Raw genomic sequence first — 24,018 nt, forward strand, 5'->3', positions numbered from 1 at the left:
GGCTGTGTAATGCTAATGTGTTGTTCACTAGAGTGTGCAGAGTGACTCTTCCTTGGCTGTGTAATGCTAATGTGTTGTTCACTAGAGTGTGCAGAGTGACTCTTCCTTGGCTGTGTAATGCTAATGTGTTGTTCACTAGAGTGTGCAGAGGGACTCTTCCTTGGCTGTGTAATGCTAATGTGTTGTTCACTAGAGTGTGCAGAGTGACTCTTCCTTGGCTGTGTAATGCTAATGTGTTGTTCACTAGAGTGTGCAGAGTGACTCTTCCTTGGCTGTGTAACACTAATGTGTTGTTCACTAGAGTGTGCAGAGTGACTCTTCCTTGGCTGTGTAATGCTAATGTGTTGTTCACTAGAGTGTGCAGAGTGACTCTTCCTTGGCTGTGTAATTCTAATGTTGTTCACTAGAGTGTGCAGAGTGACTCTTCCTTGGCTGTGTAATGCTAATGTGTTGTTCACTAGAGTGTGCAGAGTGACTCTTCCTTGACTGTGTAACACTAATGTGTTGTTCACTAGAGTGTGCAGAGTGACTATTCCTTGGCTGTGTAACACTAATGTGTTGTTCACTAGAGTGTACAGAGTGACTCTTCCTTGGCTGTGTAAAAGCAGAGTAATGGCTGTGCGTATCCTGTTTAGATGCAGGAGTGATGGTGGTGGTGTGTGAGGGCTGTCATGTCTGTGGGCCACGGGAGGAGGGCAGGATCACACCACGCCCCTCCTGTCCACTCCCTGACACGCCAACGTAATGAATGGCCCCACTAACGAACAGTTTGCTAATTGATTATGGGGAAAACAGGGTATTACTCACTAAATGATGGCGGGCCCAAGGGATGCTGGGACAGTTGGTCAATGCCCAGTGTTTTTCAGCACGCCCAGACTGGGTAGGTGGGTCTAACCTCTTGGACTAGTCTTAATGCACAGACAGCATTTCAGAAGGAGACGTGCTTTATCGTCATTTTATCACATTATTTCATATGATGCTATAACATATCATTATATACCATTGTGTAATTTCCTCATTCATCAATGACGATGAATTCAATTAACCAATGTGATGAATGTCCTCTGTATGGTGCTCCAGGCATTGGCTACGCCCAACCCACACAGGTGTGCCAGCCAGCCAGCCAGCCAGCCAGCAAGCCAGCCAGCCAGGGCATTGAGGGTGGATGTGAATTGAAGATTATTTCCTGGCTCTAATCACTGGTTCTATTGTTAATTGACCCAGACAGAAGCTGCTTTAGCAGGAGGTGTGTGTACTGGTTCCATTGTCCTTGATTAATTAATTAGCTGACATTATCAAGACTAAACAGAAGTCATTAATGTAGGGCCTGGGTGAGGAGCCTCTCATTTCCCCACGGCCATGCCCACTGCTCCACAGCCCAGGTCACTTCAATCTATTCAATCTATAACAACTCCTCTGCCATATTAATGACGCTCCAGACAATACGCACAGACATATGTGACCCGTTTAATCAAGCTAGGCGTATGTTGCACGTCACTACTTAACAGGAGAGGGATTTAAATGTCTGGAACATGTGAACTTGCATGTGCCTTAATAACAAACATGTATTCCATCTGTAAATATGAATGAAATTGTTAAATTACGAGAAAAAGTCAGGGAACCTTCCCACTAGCCATGATTGGCTGAGCTAATGGATGGGCTGGACATCCCGGGAGATGAGTTTGGATTGGTCTGCCATGTAGCATTCTTCTATAACGTGAGCTGCTCAGTATGTGTTGATAGTCCTTTATACCACAGCATTTTTAAAAGATAACGTTAGCCATCGAGAGCTACAGAAATATGAATAATTTTCCAGTGAAGTAAAGTACTTAAGTAAAATACTTGAAAGTACTACTTAAGTAGTTTTTTGGGGTAACTGAAAAAAATGTACTTTTGACTTTTTTCCCCTGACAACTTTAAGAACTTGTTACGTTTCGACAGGAAAATGGTCCAATTCACACACTTATCAAGAGAACATCCCCTTTCGTCCCTACTTTCTCTGATTCACTAAACACAAATGCTTAATTGGTAAATTATGTCTGAGTGTTGGAGCGTGCCCCTGGCAATTCACCAATACATTTTTTTAAAGAAATGATGCTGTCTGCTTAATATAAGGAATTTGAATGGTTTATACTTATACTTTCACTTTTAATACTTAAGTATGTTTAAAACCAAATACTTTTACTCAAATAGTATTTTACTGGGAGACTTTCACTTGAGTCATTTTCTATTAAGGTATCTTTACTTTTACTCAAGTATGACACTTGAATATGTTTTCCACCACTGTACTTTTCAACAACATTGATTCCCTGAATTCAGTGGTATCAACAGATCAGTTGGAAAACGTTGTGATGGGCTACTTTCTGCACTCGCCACTGTCAGTGTGAACCGGAGTGACTTGACACAATGCCGGCCAAACAAACAAGTGTATTTCTACATGATGTTTTTCCTTATTGTAGGGTACTACTTTTACCACAGTCTTTAAATATTTTATTGTTTACTACACTACTCACTCTGTTTAGCACATGGTGTCACGTCTACTACCGCTCCCTCTCTGGCACTCGACGTCACCGGTCCTGGCAACCCATCATTATGCACACCTGGCAACCCATCATTATGTACACTTACACACACATCATTAGGCACACCTGGACTCCATCACTACCCCGATTACTCCCCTTATATCTAGCAGTCTCTAGCTTCACTCTTCAGGCAGTAATGGTTCAGTTTTCATGTCCAGACGCTTCTCTTGTTTTTGTAACACTCCCATGTTCGTTATTATTATACTCAACACCTGCTTCCTGCTTCCTGTGTCTGTCTACGTTACACATGGGCTCACATGTGAATCCTTAAAGAGATGTTTGAGGCTGAAGAGGTTGTGAACGATGCTGAATGGGTGTAGACAAAGAAGAGCTCTCCAGTATGTGTACCAAAAAATTCAAGGGCCATTTTCCCGAAAGTGGGGTTACAAGTTTATCAACATTCAAAGCAGAGTTCCTTTCCCATTGGTCCTCAACTGTAGTGTCTGACATAACATGTTGTAGCTCTGAGTATCTACTTTTATCCAATCTAAAAAACACTATTTCAAATGTTGCTACATAGGACTGAATCCAGGAGGTGGGTCTCATATCACCAACCCAACACCCCTCCTTCTGTGAACCTCTTCCCATTCTCTTGTTAGTCTTCTCTCATGCCTCCCATTCTAGTGTCTACTGTACCTCACCAATATGTTCTCCTCTTTCACCTCTTTCAGATCCTTTACTTTCATCTCCCCCTCTCTTTCTCTCTAAAGTAAAATTGTTAAGAAATGAACATGAACTTGTTTTAGAATAAAAAACTCTATTCTGTTTCTTTCTATTCTAAAACAAATTCCTAGTCAATGACAAGCATACATTTATGATTTAGAAACATGTGTTGGATTTGCCCCAAACATAACACTTTGTATTCAAGACATAAAGTTCATTTCTTAACAACTTTACTTTAGTGCCTTATTGCAAACTGGAGGCATGTTTTGGGAATATTTTTATTCTATATAGGCTTCCTTCTGTTCACTCTGTCATTTAGGTTAGTATTGTGGAGAAGCTCAGTATAATGGTGTTGATCCATCCTCAGTTTTCTCCTATCACAGTCATTAAACTCTGTAATTGTTTTAAAGTCAACATTGGCCTCATGGTGAAATCCCTGAGCGGTTTCCTTCCTCTCCGGCAACTGAGTTAGGAAGGACGCCTGTATCTTTGTAGTGACTGGGTGTATTGCTTTTTTAAATGTTTACCCATCTACCAATAGGTGCCCTTCTTTGCGAGGCATTGGAAAACCTCCCTGGTCTTTGTGGTTGAATCTGTGTTTGAAATTCACTGCTCGACTGAGAGACCTTACAGATAATTGTATTTGTGGGGTACAGAGATGTGGTAGTCATTCAAAAAACGTGTTGAACACTACAACTGCACACATAGTGAGTCCACACACACACACACACACACACACACACACACACACACACACACACACACACACACACACACACACACACACACACACACACACACACACACACACACACACACACACACACACACACACAGTCTGATACTTTCCAGTGTATATGTACAGTGTGTGTTTAATGAGGGGTCAGTCAGTTGGCTAACAGTGTAGATTGGTCAGTGTGTTGCGTGACCACGCTCCCCATCCAGGGCATTAAAAGGCTCAGCTGCAGGAGCAGGGGAGGGGGGGGGAGGGAGACAGGGAGCATGGGGAGAGGGAGGGGGAGGCAGGGGGAGAGGGAGGGGTTTGGCAGGGAGCAGGGGAGATGCAGGGGGAGAGGGAGGGGAAGGGGGAGAGGGAGGGGGAGGCAGGGAGCAGGGTGGATGCAGGGAGCAGCACGCTGAGCTAAGGGGGGGGGGGGTGCAGGGGGAGAGGGAGGGGGAGGCAGGGGGAGCGGGAGGGGTTTGGCAGGGAGCAGGGGAGATGCAGGGGGAGAGGGAGGGGAAGGGGGAGAGGGAGGGGGAGGCAGGGAGCAGGGAGCAGCACGCTGAGCTGAGGGGGGGGGGGGGGTAGGCATGGGGAGAGGGAGGGGGAGGCAGGGAGCCGGGGGGGATGCAGGGGGAGAGGGAGGGGAAGGGGGAGAGGCATGGGGAAGAGACAAGGGACTAGGAAGGTGGAGAGGAGAGGGGAAGAGGAAGTGGGAAGCAGATGGAGATGGGTCCATAAAGAGCCAGGGCCAGACAGGACCGTTCTACTCTAATTGACTCCATTGGGCCACGTCTCCACTGATCAGAGACTTGTTACAGGAATCCGGTTTCATGGTTTCCTAACAATGGGATTTGTGAAAAGGGATTTGTAGTCCAGGGGGATTGCTGCCTGTAACCTTTCTGTTCTGTGTGATGCTGTGATTGGTTCAACGTTGGTTCTGATGTTTGGCTTTCCTCTTGTCCCTGTGTTCTAAATCCAATTACTCTAACAGTAAGCAAACACTGGTGGTTTCAGATGGGCCAGAGGTCTTCACTTGATGAACCACGGCCACAGTGAGAGTGGATGGGAATCAGCTTGTTACTGCATGAGCCTTACCTGAATGATCCTACTGCTGTGTCTGTGATACTGCACGACTGGATCATTCAGACCATGCTGTTCTGATATTGTCAAAATAGCTGATCTGATTGGTCAAAATATAAATGTTTGGCTAAAGAGCTGATATGATTGGTTCAAAATAACAATTACTAGCAAAAGACGTAGTGATCATCAGGAAAGATGCAGATGCAGTCAGAGGGATCAGAGGGTTAAGGTGAGGTGGACACTATGACCACTACTCTGCTCACAAGGTCTAAGCATTTAATATTCCACTGCATCATCACAAGCATCATATCTTTAGATTATACAGCAGAAACAATGCAATGATGGAGGCCTTCCCTGTTTATAGTTAAAGGAAAGAGTTATGTGTACTCTGTGTAGGGAACAACCAGGGACTCTGTATAGGGAACAACCAGGGACTCTGTGTAGGGAACAACCAGGGACTCTGTATAGGGAACAACCATGGACTCTGTGTAGGGAACAACCAGGGACTCTGTATAGGGAACAACCATGGACTCTGTGTAGGGAACAACCAGGGACTCTGTATAGGGAACAACCAGGGACTCTGTGTAGGGAACAACCAGGGACTCTGTATAGGGAACAACCAGGGACTCTGTATAGGGAACAACCAGGGACTCTGTGTAGGGAACAACCAGGGACTCTGTATAGGGAACAACCAGGGACTCTGTGTAGGGAACAACCAGGGACTCTGTATAGGGAACAACCAGGGACACTGTGTAGGGAACAACCAGGGACTCTGTATAGGGAACAACCAGGGACTCTGTATAGGGAACAACCAGGGACTCTGTATTGGGAACAACCAGGGACTCTGTATAGGGAACAACCAGGGACTCTGTATAGGGAACAACCAGGGACTCTGTGTAGGGAACAACCAGGGACTCTGTGTAGGGAACAACCAGGGGAACAACCAGGGACTCTGTGTAGGGAACAACCAGGGACTCGGTATAGGGAACAACCAGGGACTCTGTATAGGGAACAACCAGGGACTCTGTATAGGGAACAACCAGGGACTCTGTGTAGGGAACAACAAGGGACTCTGTGTAGGGAACAACCAGGGACTCTGTGTAGGGAACAACCAGGGACTCTGTATAGGGAACAACCAGGGACTCTGTATAGGGAACAACCAGGGACTCTGTATAGGGAACAACCAGGGACTCTGTGTAGGGAACAACAAGGGACTCTGTGTAGGGGACAACCAGGGACTTGGTATAGGGAACAACCAGGGACTCGGTATAGGGAACAACCAGAAGGTTAAAAATACACTGCTCCCAGTGCAACAACCCTGATAAAACAAGTGTTATGTTCTCTACAACCTCAGGAAGCCTACACATTCTATCTGCAGGTCTGTCTGTCTGTCTGTCTGTCTGTCTGTCTGTCTGTCTGTCTGCCTGCCTGCCTGCCTGCCTGCCTGCCTGCCTGCCTGCCTGCCTGCCTGCCTGCCTGCCTGCCTGTTTGACTGCTTGCCTGTCTCTCTCCATAGATCAGGCCCTGAGAGAGACCCAGAGACAACAGCACAAACACACAAATGACTCTGGCCTTCATAAAGAGGCGACCCATCGCTCATAGAAAAGAGGCTTAACAGAGGTGTGCATCACCCCCCTGCAGTGGGTATAATAATGGGTAAAAGTTAGATGAAGCCTTTACATAGCTGGAGGGGGCAGGCAAACACAGAACAAACACAAGACAAGAGGCCGTGGCTGAGCAAGCACAAACAGCTACCACAAGACAAGAGGCTCACCACCTAGAGAGAAGAGAGAGAGAGAGAGAGAGAGAGAGAGAGAGAGAGAGAGAGAGAGAGAGAGAGAGAGAGAGAGAGAGACAGATAGGGAGAGTGAGAGAAGAGAGAGACAGGGCCGTGGCTGAGAGAACACAAACAGCTACCACAAGACAAGAGGCCGTGTCTGAGCTAGCACAAACAGCTACCACAAGACAAGCTACCACTCTCTCTCTCACCTAGAGAGAGAGAGAGAGAGAGAGAGAGAGAGAGAGAGAGAGAGAGAGAGAGAGAGAGAGAGAGAGAGAGAGAGAGCAATAAAAAGAGAGAGCACAAGAGAGAGCGAGGGGTAAGAGAGAAGAGAGCGCGAGAGAGAGAGAAAGAGAGAGCGAACAAGAGAGAGAGACACAGACAGAGAAAGAGAGAGAGAGAGAAAGAGAGAGCGAACGAGAGAGAGAGAGAGAGAGAGAGAGAGAGAGAGAGAGAGAGAGAGAGAGAGAGAGAGAGAGACAGAGAGAGAGACAGAGAGAGAGAGAGAGAGAGAGAGAGAGACAGAGAGAGAGAGAGAGAGAGAGAGAGAGAGAGAGAGAGAGAGAGAGAGAGAGAGAGGGAGAGGGAGAGAGAGAGAGAGAGAGCGAGAGAGAGAGGGAGAGGGGGGTGATGGACTTCGGAAGAAGATTTGAAAAGATCTTTCCACTCACATCAGTAAGAATATGACTACCAGGACTATTTGATTTGAATAGCATGAACAACGCATCAAAAAGCCCCAAAAAATGATCTAATTTAACTGTCCAGGGTTGCAACTTGGCCTGCTTGTTTCTATTCACATCCCAGAGATACAGTAGGTCAGGTGCTGAACTCCCCCTAGAGGGGAGAGAGGGGGAAGAGAGGAGAGGGAGGAAGAGGGGGAAGAGAGGAGAGGAAGGGGGAAGAGGGGAGAGGGAGGGGGAAGAGGGGAGAGGGAGGGGGAGGTGGACAGGAACAAAGCATCCATCCACCTGATGCCATAATGTTGCCTGGCTCTGCTTCCTTTATGGGACAAACTGGCATGGTAGGGAGGGAGGGAGGGAGGGAGGGCAGACCGCAGACACAAAGAACAGACAGAAACACAGGGCTGTCTCTCTCTCTGCAGGACAGTCTTTGTACCATCCCGCTCCTCTCCCCTCTAGGCTGCAGGACAAAGCAGTCAGCTGCTCTGACACCTCGTTATCCTGCTTCCCGCCAGGCCGGACGCAGCCTCTCACACGGGCAGGACTGACCGCCGTACCCCTGCTGAGGCCAAGCTACAGAGTGTGTGCTCAGCCATCAGCCATGACAAACACACAAAGATAAAAACACACACACAGGCTGTGAGGAGAATGTGAGGAAGAGATGCAGGCCTATAAAACACACCTGTTCTAACGGCTGTCTATTCAAGGCCTTACCCACACCACCAGTCCACTCAGGCTCAGCTCTAGCAGACTCATCGAGATGAGAGGAGTCCACAAAGGCAGGCCGGTCACGCTTGACTGACCCATGTCACGCTCATTGTAGTATCCTGGTGGAAGTTGAGACGGTTGGGAGATGGGATGGAGCATTACGGGCGGGACACTCCCTCCAAAACTGAAAATATCTACAATTCCTACCTCCCATATTTCTCATTCTAATTTATTCACTCTGACTGTTCCCTGCTCCCTTCTCTTCCCACTCTACCTCTTTAGTTCCCCTCTCCTGTTCCCACTCTACCTCTTCTGTTCCCCTCTCCTGTTCCCACTCTCCCTCTTCTGTTCCCCTCTTCTGTTCTCCTCTCCTGTTCCCACTCTCCCTCTTTAGTTCCCCTCTCCTGTTCCCACTCTACCTCTTTAGTTCCCCTCTCCTGTTCCCATTCTACCTCTTTAGTTCCCCTCTCCTGTTCCCACTCTACCTCTTCCTGTTACTCTGTTCCCACTCTCCCTCTTTAGTTCCCCTCTCCTGTTCCCACTCTACCCATTCTGTTCCCCTCTCCTGTTCCCACTCTACCTCTTCTGTTCCCCTCTCCTGTTCCCACTCTCCCTCTTTAGTTCCCTTCTTCTGTTCCCACTCTACCTCTCCTGTTCCCACTCTCCCTCTTTAGTTCCCCTCTCCTGTTCCCACTCTACCTCTTCTGTTCCCCTCTCCTGTTCCCACTCTACCTCCTCTGTTTCCCTCTCCTGTTCCCACTCTCCATCTTCTGTTCCCCTCTCTTGTTCCCACTCTAACTCTTCTGTTCTCCTCTCCTGTTCCCACTATCCCTCTTTAGTTCCAATCTCCTGTTCCCACTCTACCTCTTCTGTTCCCCTCTCCTGTTCCCACTCTCCCTCTTCTGTTCCCCTCTTCTGTTCTCCTCTCCTGTTCCCACTCTCCCTCTTTAGTTCCCCTCTCCTGTTCCCACTCTACCTCTTCTGTTCCCCTCTCCTGTTCCCACTCTCCCTCTTCTGTTCCCCTCTTCTGTTCTCCTCTCCTGTTCCCACTCTCCCTCTTTAGTTCCCCTCTCCTGTTCCCACTCTACCTCTTCTGTTCCCCTCTCCTGTTCCCACTCTCCCTCTTTAGTTCCCCTCTCCTGTTCCCACTCTACCCATTCTGTTCCCCCCCACTCTCCCTCTTTAGTTCCCTTCTTCTGTTCCCACTCTACCTCTCCTGTTCCCACTCTCCCTCTTTAGTTCCCCTCTCCTGTTCCCACTCTACCCATTCTGTTCCCCTCTCCTGTTCCCACTCTACCTCTTCTGTTCCCCTCTCCTGTTCACACTCCCCCTCTTTAGTTCCCCTCTTCTGTTCCCCTCTCCTGTTCCCACTCTACCTCTTTAGTTCCCCTCTCCTGTTCCCACTCTACCTCTTCTGTTCTCCTCTCCTGTTCCCACGCTCCCTCTTTAGTTCCCCTCTTCTGTTCCCACTCTTCCTCTTCTGTTCCCCTCTCCTGTTCCCACTCTACCTCCTCTGTTTCCCTCTCCTGTTCCCACTCTCCATCTTCTGTTCCCCTCTCTTGTTCCCACTCTAACTCTTCTGTTCTCCTCTCCTGTTCCCACTATCCCTCTTTAGTTCCAATCTCCTGTTCCCACTCTACCTCTTCTGTTCCCCTCTCCTGTTCCCACTCTCCCTCTTCTGTTCCCCTCTTCTGTTCTCCTCTCCTGTTCCCACTCTCCCTCTTTAGTTCCCCTCTCCTGTTCCCACTCTACCTCTTCTGTTCCCCTCTCCTGTTCCCACTCTCCCTCTTCTGTTCCCCTCTTCTGTTCTCCTCTCCTGTTCCCACTCTCCCTCTTTAGTTCCCCTCTCCTGTTCCCACTCTACCTCTTCTGTTCCCCTCTCCTGTTCCCACTCTCCCTCTTTAGTTCCCCTCTCCTGTTCCCACTCTACCCATTCTGTTCCCCTCTCCTGTTCCCACTCTACCTCTTCTGTTCCCCTCTCCTGTTCCTACTCTCCCTCTTTAGTTCCCCTCTTCTGTTCCCACTCCCTCTCCTGTTCCCCTCTCCTGTTATCATGCTCCCTCTCCTGTTCCCCTCTCCTGTTCCCACTATCCCTCTTTAGTTCCAATCTCCTGTTCCCACTCTACCTCTTCTGTTCCCCTCTCCTGTTCCCACTCTCCCTCTTCTGTTCCCCTCTTCTGTTCTCCTCTCCTGTTCCCACTCTCCCTCTTTAGTTCCCCTCTCCTGTTCCCAGTTCCCCTCTTCTGTTCCCACTCCCTCTCCTGTTCCCCTCTCCTGTTATCATGCTCCCTCTCCTGTTCCCCTCTCTACTCCTGTTCCCACTCTACCTCTTCTGTTCCCCTCTCCTGTTCCCACTCTCCCTCTTCTGTTCCCCTCTTCTGTTCTCCTCTCCTGTTCCCACTCTCCCTCTTTAGTTCCCCTCTCCTGTTCCCACTCTACCTCTTCTGTTCCCCTCTCCTGTTCCCACTCTCCCTATTTAGTTCCCCTCTCCTGTTCCCACTCTACCCATTCTGTTCCCCTCTCCTGTTCCCACTCTACCTCTTCTGTTCCCCTCTCCTGTTCCCACTCTCACTCTTTAGTTCCCCTCTTCTGTTCCCACTCTACCTATCCTGTTCCACTCTCCTGTTATCACGCTCCCTCTTCTGTTCCCCTCTCCTGTTCCCACTATCCCTCTTTAGTTCCAATCTCCTGTTCCCACTATCCCTCTTTAGTTCCAATCTCCTGTTCCCACTCTCCCTCTTCTGTTCCTCTCTCCTGTTCCCACTCTACCTATTCTGTTCCCCTCTCCTGTTCCCACTCTACCTATTCTGTTCCCCTCTCCTGTTCCCACTTTCCCTCTTTAGTTCCCCTCTCCTGTTCCCACTCTCCCTCTTCTGTTCCCACGCTCCCTCTTCTGTTCCCCTCTCCTGTTCCCCCTCATTCCCCTCTCCTGTTATCATACTCCCTCTCCTGTTCCCCTCTCCTGTTCCCACTATCCCTCTTTAGTTCCAATCTCCTGTTCCCACTCTTCCTCTTCTGTTCCCCTCTCCTGTTCCCCCTCTTCCTCTTCTGTTCCCCTCTCCTGTTCCCCCTCCTCCTCTTCTGTTCCCCTCTCCTGTTGAGGGGTGTCCAGAAAGCATCTTCTGTTCCCCTCTCCTGTTGAGGGGTGTCCAGAAAGCCTATGGGGTGCAGGTGTGCACACACCTTCACTACCTAATCCTGCTGCATCCATTTTAATAGTAAGATTAAAATAACTGCTGTGACGGGGTCCTGATAAAACAGGTTTTGACAGTAATTAAGACAAGCTGCAGCAGTATCAGGCAGTAAGAGCCATTAGAACCATTTGTGAGTGGACAGAGTGGTCATAAGGAGATGTTAGCTACCAGGAGGATTGTATCAGCACGGCTCTTTCTCGCTCCCACAGATATTAGTCGAGCTCTAATTGACATATAAAACAACAGAAAACAGCTAGAATAACAGAGAGCAGCACTTAAAATCAATGTGTCACTAAATTATTATTTGAACATCATAATGCGCCTGTATTTCTCCACTGTGGGCTGTTTGAGATTCCTCTCCTCTCCATACTCTCCTCTGGTCTCTCCTATCCTCTCCTCTCCTCTCCTCTCCTCTCCTCTCCTCTCCTCTCCTCTGGTCTCTCCTCTCCTCTCCTCTCCTCTGGTCTCTCCTCTCCTCCCCTCTCCTCTCCTCTCCTCTCCTCTGGTATCTCCTCTCCTCTCCTCTCCTCTGGTCTCTCCTCTCCTCTGGTCTCTCCTCTCCTTTCCTCTCCTTTTCTCTCCTCTCCTCACCGTCTCCAAGCAGGAATATTAAGTGGGGTTAGGACTTAGCTTGCTCTTCTCATACCAAGCCAAATAAATATGCAGGAATTAGTTCTATCCTTGTGCACAGTCAAAATAAGCCCCCGTCAGCATGCTAGCCGCATCAAAACAGGCCGTTTCCCCACACACTGACACAGAGAAGACCACAGCCAATTCATATTGATGGGAATAAACAAATATTTGAGCATAAAAATACAACACACAGATAAACATCATACCAGTCAGTCCATCTCTAATATCCTCTACATACATCACACCAGTCAGTCCATCTCTAATATCCTCTACATACATCACACCAGTCAGTCCATCTCTAATATCCTCTACATACATCACACCAGTCAGTCCATCTCTAATATCCTCTACATACATCACACCAGTCAGTCCATCTCTAATATCCTCTACATACATCATACCAGTCAGTCCATCTCTAATATCCTCTACATACATCACACCAGTCAGTCCATCTCTAATATCCTCTACATACATCACACCAGTCAGTCCATCTCTAATATCCTCTACATACATCACACCAGTCAGTCCATCTCTAATATCCTCTACATACATCACACCAGTCAGTCCATCTCTAATATCCTCTACATACATCACACCAGTCAGTCCATCTCTAATATCCTCTACATACATCACACCAGTCAGTCCATCTCTAATATCCTCTACATACATCACACCCACCTCTAATATCCTCTACATACATCACACCAATCAGTCCATCTCTAATATCCTCTACATACATCACACCAGTCAGTAAACCTCTAATATCCTCTACATACATCACACCAATCAGTCCATCTCTAATATCCTCTACATACATCACACCAGTCAGTCCATCTCTAATATCCTCTACATACATCACACCAGTCAGTCCATCTCTAATATCCTCTACATACATCACACCAGTCAGTCCATCTCTAATATCCTCTACATACATCACACCAGTCAGTCCATCTCTAATATCCTCTACATACATCACACCAGTCAGTCCATCTCTAATATCCTCTACATACATCACACCAGTCAGTCCATCTCTAATATCCTCTACATACATCACACCAGTCAGTCCATCTCTAATATCCTCTACATACATCACACCAGTCAGTCCATCTCTAATATCCTCTACATACATCACACCAGTCAGTCCATCTCTAATATCCTCTACATACATCACACCAGTCAGTCCATCTCTAATATCCTCTACATACATCATACCAGTCAGTCCATCTCTAATATCCTCTACATACATCACACCAGTCAGTCCATCTCTAATATCCTCTACATACATCACACCAGTCAGTCCATCTCTAATATCCTCTACATACATCACACCAGTCAGTCCATCTCTAATATCCTCTACATACATCACACCAGTCAGTCCATCTCTAATATCCTCTACATACATCACACCAGTCAGTCCATCTCTAATATCCTCTACATACATCACACCAGTCAGTCCATCTCTAATATCCTCTACATACATCACACCAGTCAGTCCATCTCTAATATCCTCTACATACATCACACCAGTCAGTCCATCTCTAATATCCTCTACATACATCACACCTCTAATATCTCTACATACATCACACCAGTCAGTCCATCTCTAATATCCTCTACATACATCACACCAGTCAGTCCATCTCTAATATCCTCTACATACATCACACCGGTCAGTCCATCTCTAATATCCTCTACATACATCATACCAGTCAGTCCATCTCTAATATCCTCTACATACATCACACCGGTCAGTCCATCTCTAATATCCTCTACATACATCACACCAGTCAGTCCATCTCTAATATCCTCTACATACATCACACCAGTCAGTCCATCTCTAATATCCTCTACATACATCATACCAGTCAGTCCATCTCTAATATCCTCTACATACATCACACCAGTCAGTATCTCTAATATCCTCTACATCACACCAGTCAGTCCATCTCTAATATCCTCTACATACATCACACCAGTCAGTCCATCTCTAATATCCTCTACATACATCACACCAGTCAGTCCATCTCTAATATCCTCTACATACATCACACCAGTCAGTCCATCTCTAATATCCTCTACATACATCACACCAGTCAGTCCATCTCTAATATCCTCTACATACATCACACCAGTCAGTCCATCTCTAATATCCTCTACATACATCACACCAGTCAGTCCATCTCTAATATCCTCTACATACATCACACCAGTCAGTCCATCTCTAATATCCTCTACATACATCACACCAGTCAGTCCATCTCTAATATCCTCTACATACATCACACCAGTCAGTCCATCTCTAATATCCTCTACATACATCACACCAGTCAGTCCATCTCTAATATCCTCTACATACATCACACCAGTCAGTCCATCTCTAATATCCTCTACATACATCACACCAGTCAGTCCATCTCTAATATCCTCTACATACATCACACCAGTCAGTCCATCTCTAATATCCTCTACATACATCACACCAGTCAGTCCATCTCTAATATCCTCTACATACATCACACCAGTCAGTAAACCTCTAATATCCTCTACATACATCACACCAGTCAGTAAACCTCTAATATCCTCTACATACATCACACCAGTCAGTAAACCTCTAATATCTTCTACATACATCACACCAGTCAGTAAACCTCTAATATCCTCTACATACATCACACCAGTCAGTACACCTCTAATATTCTCTACATACATCACACCAATCAGTAAACCTCTAATATCCTCTACATACATCACACCAGTCAGTCCACCTCTAATATCCTCTACATACATCACACCAGTCAGTCCATCTCTAATATCCTCTACATACATCACACCAGTCAGTACACCTCTAATATCCTCTACATACATCACACCAGTCAGTAAACCTCTAATATCCTCTACATACATCACACCAATCAGTAAACCTCTAATATCTTCTACATACATCACACCAGTCAGTAAACCTCTAATATCCTCTACATACATCACACCAGTCAGTAAACCTCTAATATCCTCTACATACATCACACCAGTCAGGCCACCTCTAATATCCTCTACATACATCACACCAGTCAGGCCACCTCTGATATCCTCTACATACATCACAGCAGTCAGTAAACCTCTAATATCCTCTACATACATCACACCAGTCAGTAAACCTCTAATATCCTCTACATACATCACACCAGTCAGTCCATCTCTAATATCCTCTACATACATCACAGCAGTCAGTCCACCTCTAATATCCTCTACATACATCACACCAGTCAGTAAACCTCTAATATCCTCTACATACATCACACCAGTCAGTAAACCTCTAAAATCCTCTACATACATCACACCAGTCAGTCCATCTCTAATATCCTCTACATACATCACACCAGTCAGTCCACCTCTAATATCCTCGACATACATCACACCAGTCAGTAAACCTCTAATATCCTCTACATACATCACACCAGTCAGTAAACCTCTTATATCCTCTACATACATCACACCAGTCAGTAAACCACTAATATCCTCTACATACATCACACCAGTCAGTAAACCTCTAATATCCTCTACATACATCACACCAGTCAGTAAACCTCTAATATCCTCTACATACATCACACCAGTCAGTAAACCTCTAATATCCTCTACATACATCACACCAGTCAGTAAACCTCTAATATCCTCTACATACATCACACCAGTCAGTAAACCTCTAATATCCTCTACATACATCACACCAATCAGTAAACCTCTAATATCTTCTACATACATCACACCAGTCAGTAAACCTCTAATATTCTCTACATACATCACACCAGTCAGTCCATCTCTAATATCCTCTACATTCATCACACCAGTCAGTCCACCTCTAATATCCTCTATATACATCACACCAGTCAGTAAACCTCTAATATCCTCTCATACATCACACCAGTCTGTCACTGTCCCCCCTTCCCCCCTGCCGCTGGCAGCTTTGTAATCATTCCCCACACCAGGACGCTGCCAGTATCCAGGACGCTGCCAGTATCCAGGACGCTGCCAGTATCCAGGACACTGCCAGTATCCAGGACGCTGCCAGTATCCAGGACGCTGACAGTATCCAGGACGCTGCCAGTATCCAGGACGCTGCCAGTATCCAGGACGCTGACAGTATCCAGGACGCTGCCAGTATCCAGGACGCTGACAGTATCCAGGATGCTGACAGTATCCAGGACGCAGACAGTATCCAGAACGCTGACAGTATCCAGAACGCTGACAGTATCCAGGACGCTGCCAGTATCCAGGACGCTGCCAGTATCCAGGACGCTGACAGTATCCAGAACGCTGACAGTATCCTGAACGCTGACAGTATCCAGGACGCTGACAGTATCCAGAACGCTGACAGTATCCAGAACGCTGACAGTATCCAGGACGCTGCCAGTATCCAGGACGCTCCAGAATTACAGCAGTAGAACGATCACCTCTATGACTGTCCAATTAGAAAAGCATCAGTGATGCACAACACGTGTCCAACCTCAACGGGCCTCACTGTGTCGTAAATCCTCATACCTCACCATGGCGTAAAGACACAACCACTCTTGCTCTGTCTGTAAGGTGAATATGGCTCATGTAAATAGTAAGTTGATGTACTATTTGTGAATAGTAATTTGTGAATAGGGATTGGGATGAGATTGAGGCATAGTCCCAATAGACGACCACAGGTCTTCATCAGTCCTTGACCCCCAGCAGGACCCCTTGATGATCCCAGGGCTCTGATCAATCTGCTCTACAATCAGGATCACATCAGGGATGACCTTTCACCCCCCAGTCATTAATTTAACACCACTACCCCCCCAAACACATATGCTCAGACTATAGAGAGTAATGTAGAGGTCACCACCCAGTAATCAGACTATAGAGAGTTATGTAGAGGTAGAGGTCACCATCCAGTAATCAGACTATAGAGAGTTATGTAGGGGTAGAGGTCACCACCCAGTAATCAGACTATAGATAGTTATGTAGGGGTAGAGGTCACCACCCAGTAATCAGACTATAGAGAGTTATGTAGAGGTAGAGGTCACCATCCAGTAATCAGACTATAGAGAGTTATGTAGGGGTAGAGGTCACCACCCAGTAATCAGACTATAGAGAGTTATGTAGGGGTAGAGGTCACTGTCCAGTAATCAGAACCCATTGGATTCAGTCTAGTATTGAGTCAGTGTGAGAGGAGCCTATTGTCTTAGCGGTGGACACAGACAGACAGGGCTAACAAGAGACAGACAGGACAGGTCTAACAAGAGAGGCAGACAGACACACCAAGCTAGACAGATAGGACAGGGCTAACGAGAGACAGACAGGACAGGTCTAACAAGAGAGGCAGACAGACACACCGAGCTAGACAGATAGGACAGGGCTAACGAGAGACAGACAGGACAGGTCTAACAAGAGAGGCAGACAGACACACCGAGCTAGACAGATAGGACAGGGCTAACAAGAGACAGACAGGACAGGTCTAACAAGAGAGGCAGACAGACACACCGAGCTAGACAGATAGGACAGGGCCAAAGAGAGACAGACAGGACAGGTCTAACAAGAGAGACAGACAGACACACCGAGCTAGATAGATAGGACAGGTCTAACAAGAGAGACAGACAGACACACCGAGCTAGACAGACAGGACAGGTCTAACAAGATAGACAGACAGACACACCGGCTAGACAGATAGGACAGGGCTAACGAGAAACAGACAGGACAGGGCTAACGAGAGACAGAAAGGACAGGTCTAACAAGAGAGACAGACAGGACAGGTCTAACAAGAGAGACAGACAGGACATGTCTAACAAGAGAGACAGACAGACACACCGAGCTAGATAGATAGGACAGGTCTAACAAGAGAGACAGACAGACACACCGAGATAGACAAACAGGACAGGTCTAACAAGAGAGACAGACAGACAGACACACCGAGCTAAACAGATAGGACAGGGCTACCAAGAGACAGACAGGACAGGTCTAACAAGAGAGACAGACAGACACACCGAGCTAGACAGATAGGACAGGGCTAACGAGAGACAGACAGACACACCGAGCTAGACAGATAGGACAGGGCCAACGAGAGACAGACAGACACACCGGGCTAGACAGATAGGACAGGTCTAACAAGAGAGACAGATAGGACAGGTCTAACAAGAGAGACAGACAGGACAGGGCCAACGAGAGACAAACAGTGAGTCCTTTACAAATAGACAAGTGACAGTTCAGCTGTGTGCTCATGACACAACTAGACCACGGCCACAGCACCACTCTGAGCCCCACATCCCCTCTGTACAGTAGTCTGGGTTGGTCCCCAAGTTGACACACCCCTCTACCCCCCAAGCACAGAGAGCGGAGCCAAGGAGAAGTGGGTGTAGACGGGAACAGAATGATTCTTCTTCTCCCCCTCTCCAATTTATCTTCCTAACTTCCTGTTGTAACTCCTCCTTCTCTGTCTGTCCAGTAGGAAGTGAATGGGTATGAGGGTGTCTTTGACTCAGTCATGGAGGGCCAACTCTCAGTCTGACATCTTATGTTGACAAGAGTTGCTGTGACGACCTGGGAAATCCATTGAACTCTGGCCCGACGAATCAAAACTTGCAAACCCGAGAAGAGGGGTGCTGGGTGGGGGGTTGGGGATTTCATTGGAGGGGGGAGGATGAGTGGTGGGGGTCAAATATCCTCTGGCAGCTGTCATAGCTGTCTCGTCTTCCTGTGTGGAGATAATGGGCCAGAACCATAGCCTTCCTCCCAGAGTGGAGAAGGGGCTAGGGGGAGGGGCACCAGGTTGCAGGCTGTCAGGGCGCGGGTTAAGGACCTGTGATTAATGAGGAAGGGCGTCTCTCCACAGGAGCCCAGCAGCACGTGCTACACTGGTGTCAACAACACAAGCACCCCCCACTCCACCCATTATACTGGGACTGGGCCTGGGCACACTTGCTGGTGTAGCTGGTGGAGTGGTGGAGCTGGTGTGTGCTCCCACACTGCCACCAGTCTACACACACACACCGCGTACACACATCCACACACACCACGTACACACATCCACACACACCGAGTACACACATCCACACACAGGAGCTGGAGCTGTCTTGTCCAGGAGGTCTAGCCACTGTCCTGCCTCATTCATCAGGAGCTCCTGATCCTCAGTGAAAGTGACCATCTAGTGTAGGATTTCTCGCTGGATCCCACACCAGACGGGTGTGTGTGCAGTGAAGGGGGATGACAGGCAGGAGTAGCGGGGGTGAGGGGCACCCAGCTGGGGTGTAGACCAGGGCAGTCAGTCCCCTCCGCCTGGCTGACGTCTGCCACTCAAATAAGCTAATGACGCAAAGTCCCTGAAACTACCCCTCCCCCATGTATGACTGAATGTAGGTTAAAAATACACAGGAATCAGAAAGGGCTCAGGAAGAGCCAGGGGGTAGGGGGATTGTTCGGTGTCAGGTGCAGTGAGGGATGGATGGATGGGGGGAGGGGACCCCTGTTGGCTCTGTAGTGTGATTTTTAGATGAATTGTATCCCCCTTTCTCCTCCTTTCTCCCCTGTCCCATTCCCTCCCTACTTTATCCCCCTCCCTCCCCTGTCCCATTCCCTCCCTCTTTTATCCCCCTCCCTCCCTCCCCTGTCCAATACCCTCCATCCTTTATCCCCCTCCCTCCCCTGTCCCATTCCCTCCCTCCTTTATCCCCCTCCTTCCCCTGTCCCAATTCCCTCCCTCCTTTCTCCCCCTCCCTCCCCTGTCCCATTCCCTCCCTCCTTTCTCCCCCTCCTTTCCCTGTCCCATTCCCTCCCTCCTTTATCCCCCTCCTGTCCCTGTCCCATTCCCTCCCTCCTTTCTCCACCTCCTTCCCCTGTCACATTCCCTCCCTCCTTTATCCCCCTCCTTCCCCTGTCTCATTCCCTCCCTCCTTTATCCCCCTCCCACCCCTGTCCCATTCCCTCCCGCCTTTATCCCCCTCATTCCCCTGTCTCATTCCCTCCCTCCTTTATCACCCTCCCCCCCTGTCCCATTCCCTCCCTCCTTTCTCCCCCTCCTCCCCTGTCCCATTCCCTCCCTCCTTTCTCCCCCTCCTGACCCTGTCTCATTCCCTCGCTTCTTTATCCCCCTCCCTCCCCTGTCCAATTCCCTCCCTCCTTTATCCCCCTCCCTCCCATGTCTCATTCCCTCCCTCCTTTATCCCCCTCCTTCCCCTGTCTCATTCCCTCCCTCCTTTATCCCCCTCCCTCCCCTGTCCAATTCCCTCCCTCCTTTATCCACCTCCCTCTCCTGTCCGATTCCCTCCCTCCTTTATCCCCCTCCCTCTCCTGTCCCATTCCATCGCTCCTTTATCCCCCTCCCTCCCCTGTCCCATTCCCTCCCTCCTTTATCCCCCTCCCCCTCCCCCCCCTGTCCCACTCCCTCCTTTATCCCCCTCCCTTCCCTGTCCAATTCCCTCCCTCCTTTATCCCCCTCCCTCTCCTGTCCCATTCCCTCCCTCCTTTATCCCCCTCCCCCCCTGTCCCATTCCCTCCCTCCTTTATCCCCCTCCCTCCCCTGTCCCATTCCCTCCCTCCTTTATCCCCCTCCCCCCCCTGTCCCACTCCCTCCTTTATCCCCCTCCCTCCCATGTCCAATTCCCCCCCTCCTTTCTCCCCCTCCTGACCCTGTCTCATTCCCTCCCTCCTTTATCCCCCTCCCTCCCATGTCCAATTCCCTCCCTCCTTTCTCCCCCTCCTGACCCTGTCTCATTCCCTCCCTCCTTTATCCCCCTCCCTCCCCTGTCCAATTCCCTCCCTCCTTTATCCCCCTCCCTCCCATGTCTCATTCCCTCCCTCCTTTATCCCCCTCCTTCCCATGTCCCATTCCCTCCCTCCTTCCTCCTCCTCTTGCCCCCGTCTCATTCCCTCCCTCATTAATTTCTCCCCCTCCTGTCCATGTCTCAACCCCTCCCTCCTTTATCCCCCTCCTGCCCCTGTCTCACCCCCTCCCTCCTTTCTCCCCGTCCTGCCCCTGTCTCATTCCCTCCCTCCTTTCTCCCCCTCTTGTCTCATTCCCTCCCTCCTTTCTCCCCCTCCTGCCTGTCTCATTTCCTCCCTCCTTTCTCCCCGTCCTGCCCCTGTCTCACCCCCCCCTTCTCCCCCTCCTGCCCCTGTCTCACCCCCCCCCCTCCTTTATCCCCGTCCTGCCCCTGTCTCATTCCCTCCCTCCTTTCTCCCCCTCCTGCCCCTGTCTCATTTCCTCCCTCCTTTCCGTCCCTCCTGCCCCTGTCTCATTCCCTCCCTCCTTTCCGTCCCTCATGCCCCTGTCTCATTCCCTGTCTCATTCCTCCTCCTGCCCCTGTCTCATTCCTCCTCCTGCCCCTGTCTCATTCAAATCAAATACAATTTTATTTGTCACATACACATGGTTAGCAGATGTTAATGCAAGTGTAGCGAAATGCTTGTGCTTCTAGTTCCGACAATGCAGTAATAACCAACAAGTAATCTAACTAACAATTCCAAAACTATTACCTTATTTATACACACAAGTGTAAAGGGATGAAGAATATGTACATAAAGCTATATAAATGAGTGATGGTGCAGAACGGCATAGGCAAGATGCAGTAGATGGTATTGAGTACAGTATATACATATGAGATGAGTAATGTAGGGTATGTAAACAAAGGGGCATAGTTTAAAGTGGCTAGTGATACATGTATTACATAAAGATGCAGTAGATGATATAGAGTACAGTATGTACATATACATAGGCGATGAGCAATGTAGGGTATGTAAACATATTAAGTAGCATTGTTTAAAGTGGCTAGTGATATATTTTACATCAATTTCCATAAATTCCCATTATTAAAGTGGCTGGAGTTGAGTCAGTGTGTTGGCAGCAGCCACTCAATGTTAGTGATGGCTGTTTAACAGTCTGATGGCCTTGAGATAGAAGCTGTTATTCAGTCTCTCGGTCCCAGCTTTGATGCACCTGTACTGACCTCGCCTTCTGGATGATAGCGGGGTGAACAGGCAGTGGCTCAGGTAGTTGTTGTCCTTGATGATCTGTATGGCCTTCCTGTGACATTCCCTCCCTCCTTTTTCCCCCTCCTTCCCATATCCCATTCCCTCCCTCCTTTCTCCCCCTCCTGACCCTGTCTCATTCCCTCCCTCCTTTATCCCCCTCCTTCCCATGTCCCATTCCCTCCCTCCCTCCTTTCTCCTCCTCCTGCCCCTATCTCATTCCCTCCCTCTTTTCCCCTCCTCCTGCCCCTGTCTCATTCCCTCCCTCCTTTCTCCTCCTCCTGCCCCTGTCTCATCCCCCCCCCCCCCCCCCCCCCCCCCCCTGTCCCATTCCATCCGCAGCATCCTTAATCGAGTCAAGTGACTTATGAGAAAAGCAGCTAATTTCATTAACAGCCAGTCAGTGTGCTGCTATCTGGGGGGGGGTTGGCTGCACTGGGTGTTGGACTCATATGGTTATCACCTGTAGACAGTTAGGGAGCAGCAATTTGGGGGATAAGGGAGCGGTGGGGGGAGGTAGGGAAGGCAAGACGCTCGGGGGAGATAACGGAATCACTGATATGACTCAGATACTAGATGATTAGCAGAGGTATTAAAAAGATGTTCTAAATTAACACTGTGTAGGTTTAACAGGTTATGTAGGAACACTGTGTAGGTTTAACAGGTTATGTAGTAACACTGTGTAGGTTTAACAGGTTATGTAGAAACACTTTAGGTTTAACAGGTTATGTAGAAACACTTTAGGTTTAACAGGTTATGTAGAAACACTGTGTAGGTTTAACAGGTTATGTAGAAACACTGTGTAGGTTTAACAGGTTATGTAGGAACAATGTGTAGGTTTAACAGGTTATGTAGAAACACTGTGTAGGTTTGACAGGTTACATAGGAACACATTTACAGAAACCACAAAGAATAAGAAAAGCAGTGCCAAGGTATATTTCCCTCTTCAAAATGTCTGCATGGCTCTGTGAATGATATCTTATGGGTTATAAAAACTAAAGTCTCATGGTAGTCTCAGTGTACTGCCGTCCTCTGAAAATGTTATTTTGGGTCGACAAACAGACTAGACTAACCATTAATAACTATGTACATGTACCCTTCAGCAGCAAACAGGTCTAACCTTTATCTATTCTCCCTGACTGTCAAGAGGTTACTGGGGTGAGCAGTACAGCAGCCATGGTGCTGAGCACTCTGGACAGGCCAAGATGCTGCTCCTACTGTATCTCTGAACTATAATCCATTCATCTGTCTCGCTCTGGTTTCCTGTCTCTGTGACATAGGCATAAAGGCATCAGCATAAGTTGGTTCGGCTGGCGCCTAGCTGAACTCAGCTAGACGAACCCAACGAGTGTGCTCGTACATTCCCTTAAAAGATCTTCGCTTCAGAAGCCATAGCCAGTATGCACTTCCTAAAAAATAGTCTGAATTAATATAAGATAACTAAAGAAATATGTTGTTAATTTGGATGTTTTTGCAGAGGAGATCTTAGTCGTGCAATTTTACATCTAACTAAGAAGTATTTCTCAAGTGATAAAATGTGTATGAAAATGAGTCGTCTCTCGTTGAATGACAACAAACATTTCATTGAAGATTCCCTACTGTTGACCAGTCACAGACGAAGGAGCGTAGACGTCAGCTATAAACTTCAGCTATAGACTTCAGCTATAGACTTCAGCTATAGACTTCAGCTATAGACTTCAGCTATAGACGTCAGCTATAGACTTCAGCTATAGACGTCAGCTATAGACTTCAGCTATAGACTTCAGCTATAGACGTCAGCTATAGACTTCAGCTATAGACGTCAGCTATAGACGTCAGCTATAGACTTCTGATATAGACTTCAGCTGTAGACTTCAGCTATAGACTTCAGCTATAGACTTCAGATATAGACTTCAGCTATAGACGTCAGCTATAGACTTCGGCTATAGACTTCAGCTATAGACTTCAGATATAGACTTCAGCTATAGACGTCGGCTATAGACTTCGGCTA

General features: G+C 48.0%; 1 protein-coding gene across 1 annotated transcript in view; it reads right to left on the minus strand.

Moving 5' to 3' along the window:
* The window catches only part of LOC139382322 (roundabout homolog 2-like), a 366,464-nt gene that overhangs the window by 295,412 nt on the left and 47,034 nt on the right, over positions 1-24,018 (minus strand). The window lies entirely within an intron of this gene.

Source organism: Oncorhynchus clarkii, chromosome 24 (assembly GCF_045791955.1).
Source record: "Oncorhynchus clarkii lewisi isolate Uvic-CL-2024 chromosome 24, UVic_Ocla_1.0, whole genome shotgun sequence".
Taxonomy (NCBI): Eukaryota; Metazoa; Chordata; class Actinopteri; order Salmoniformes; family Salmonidae; genus Oncorhynchus; species Oncorhynchus clarkii.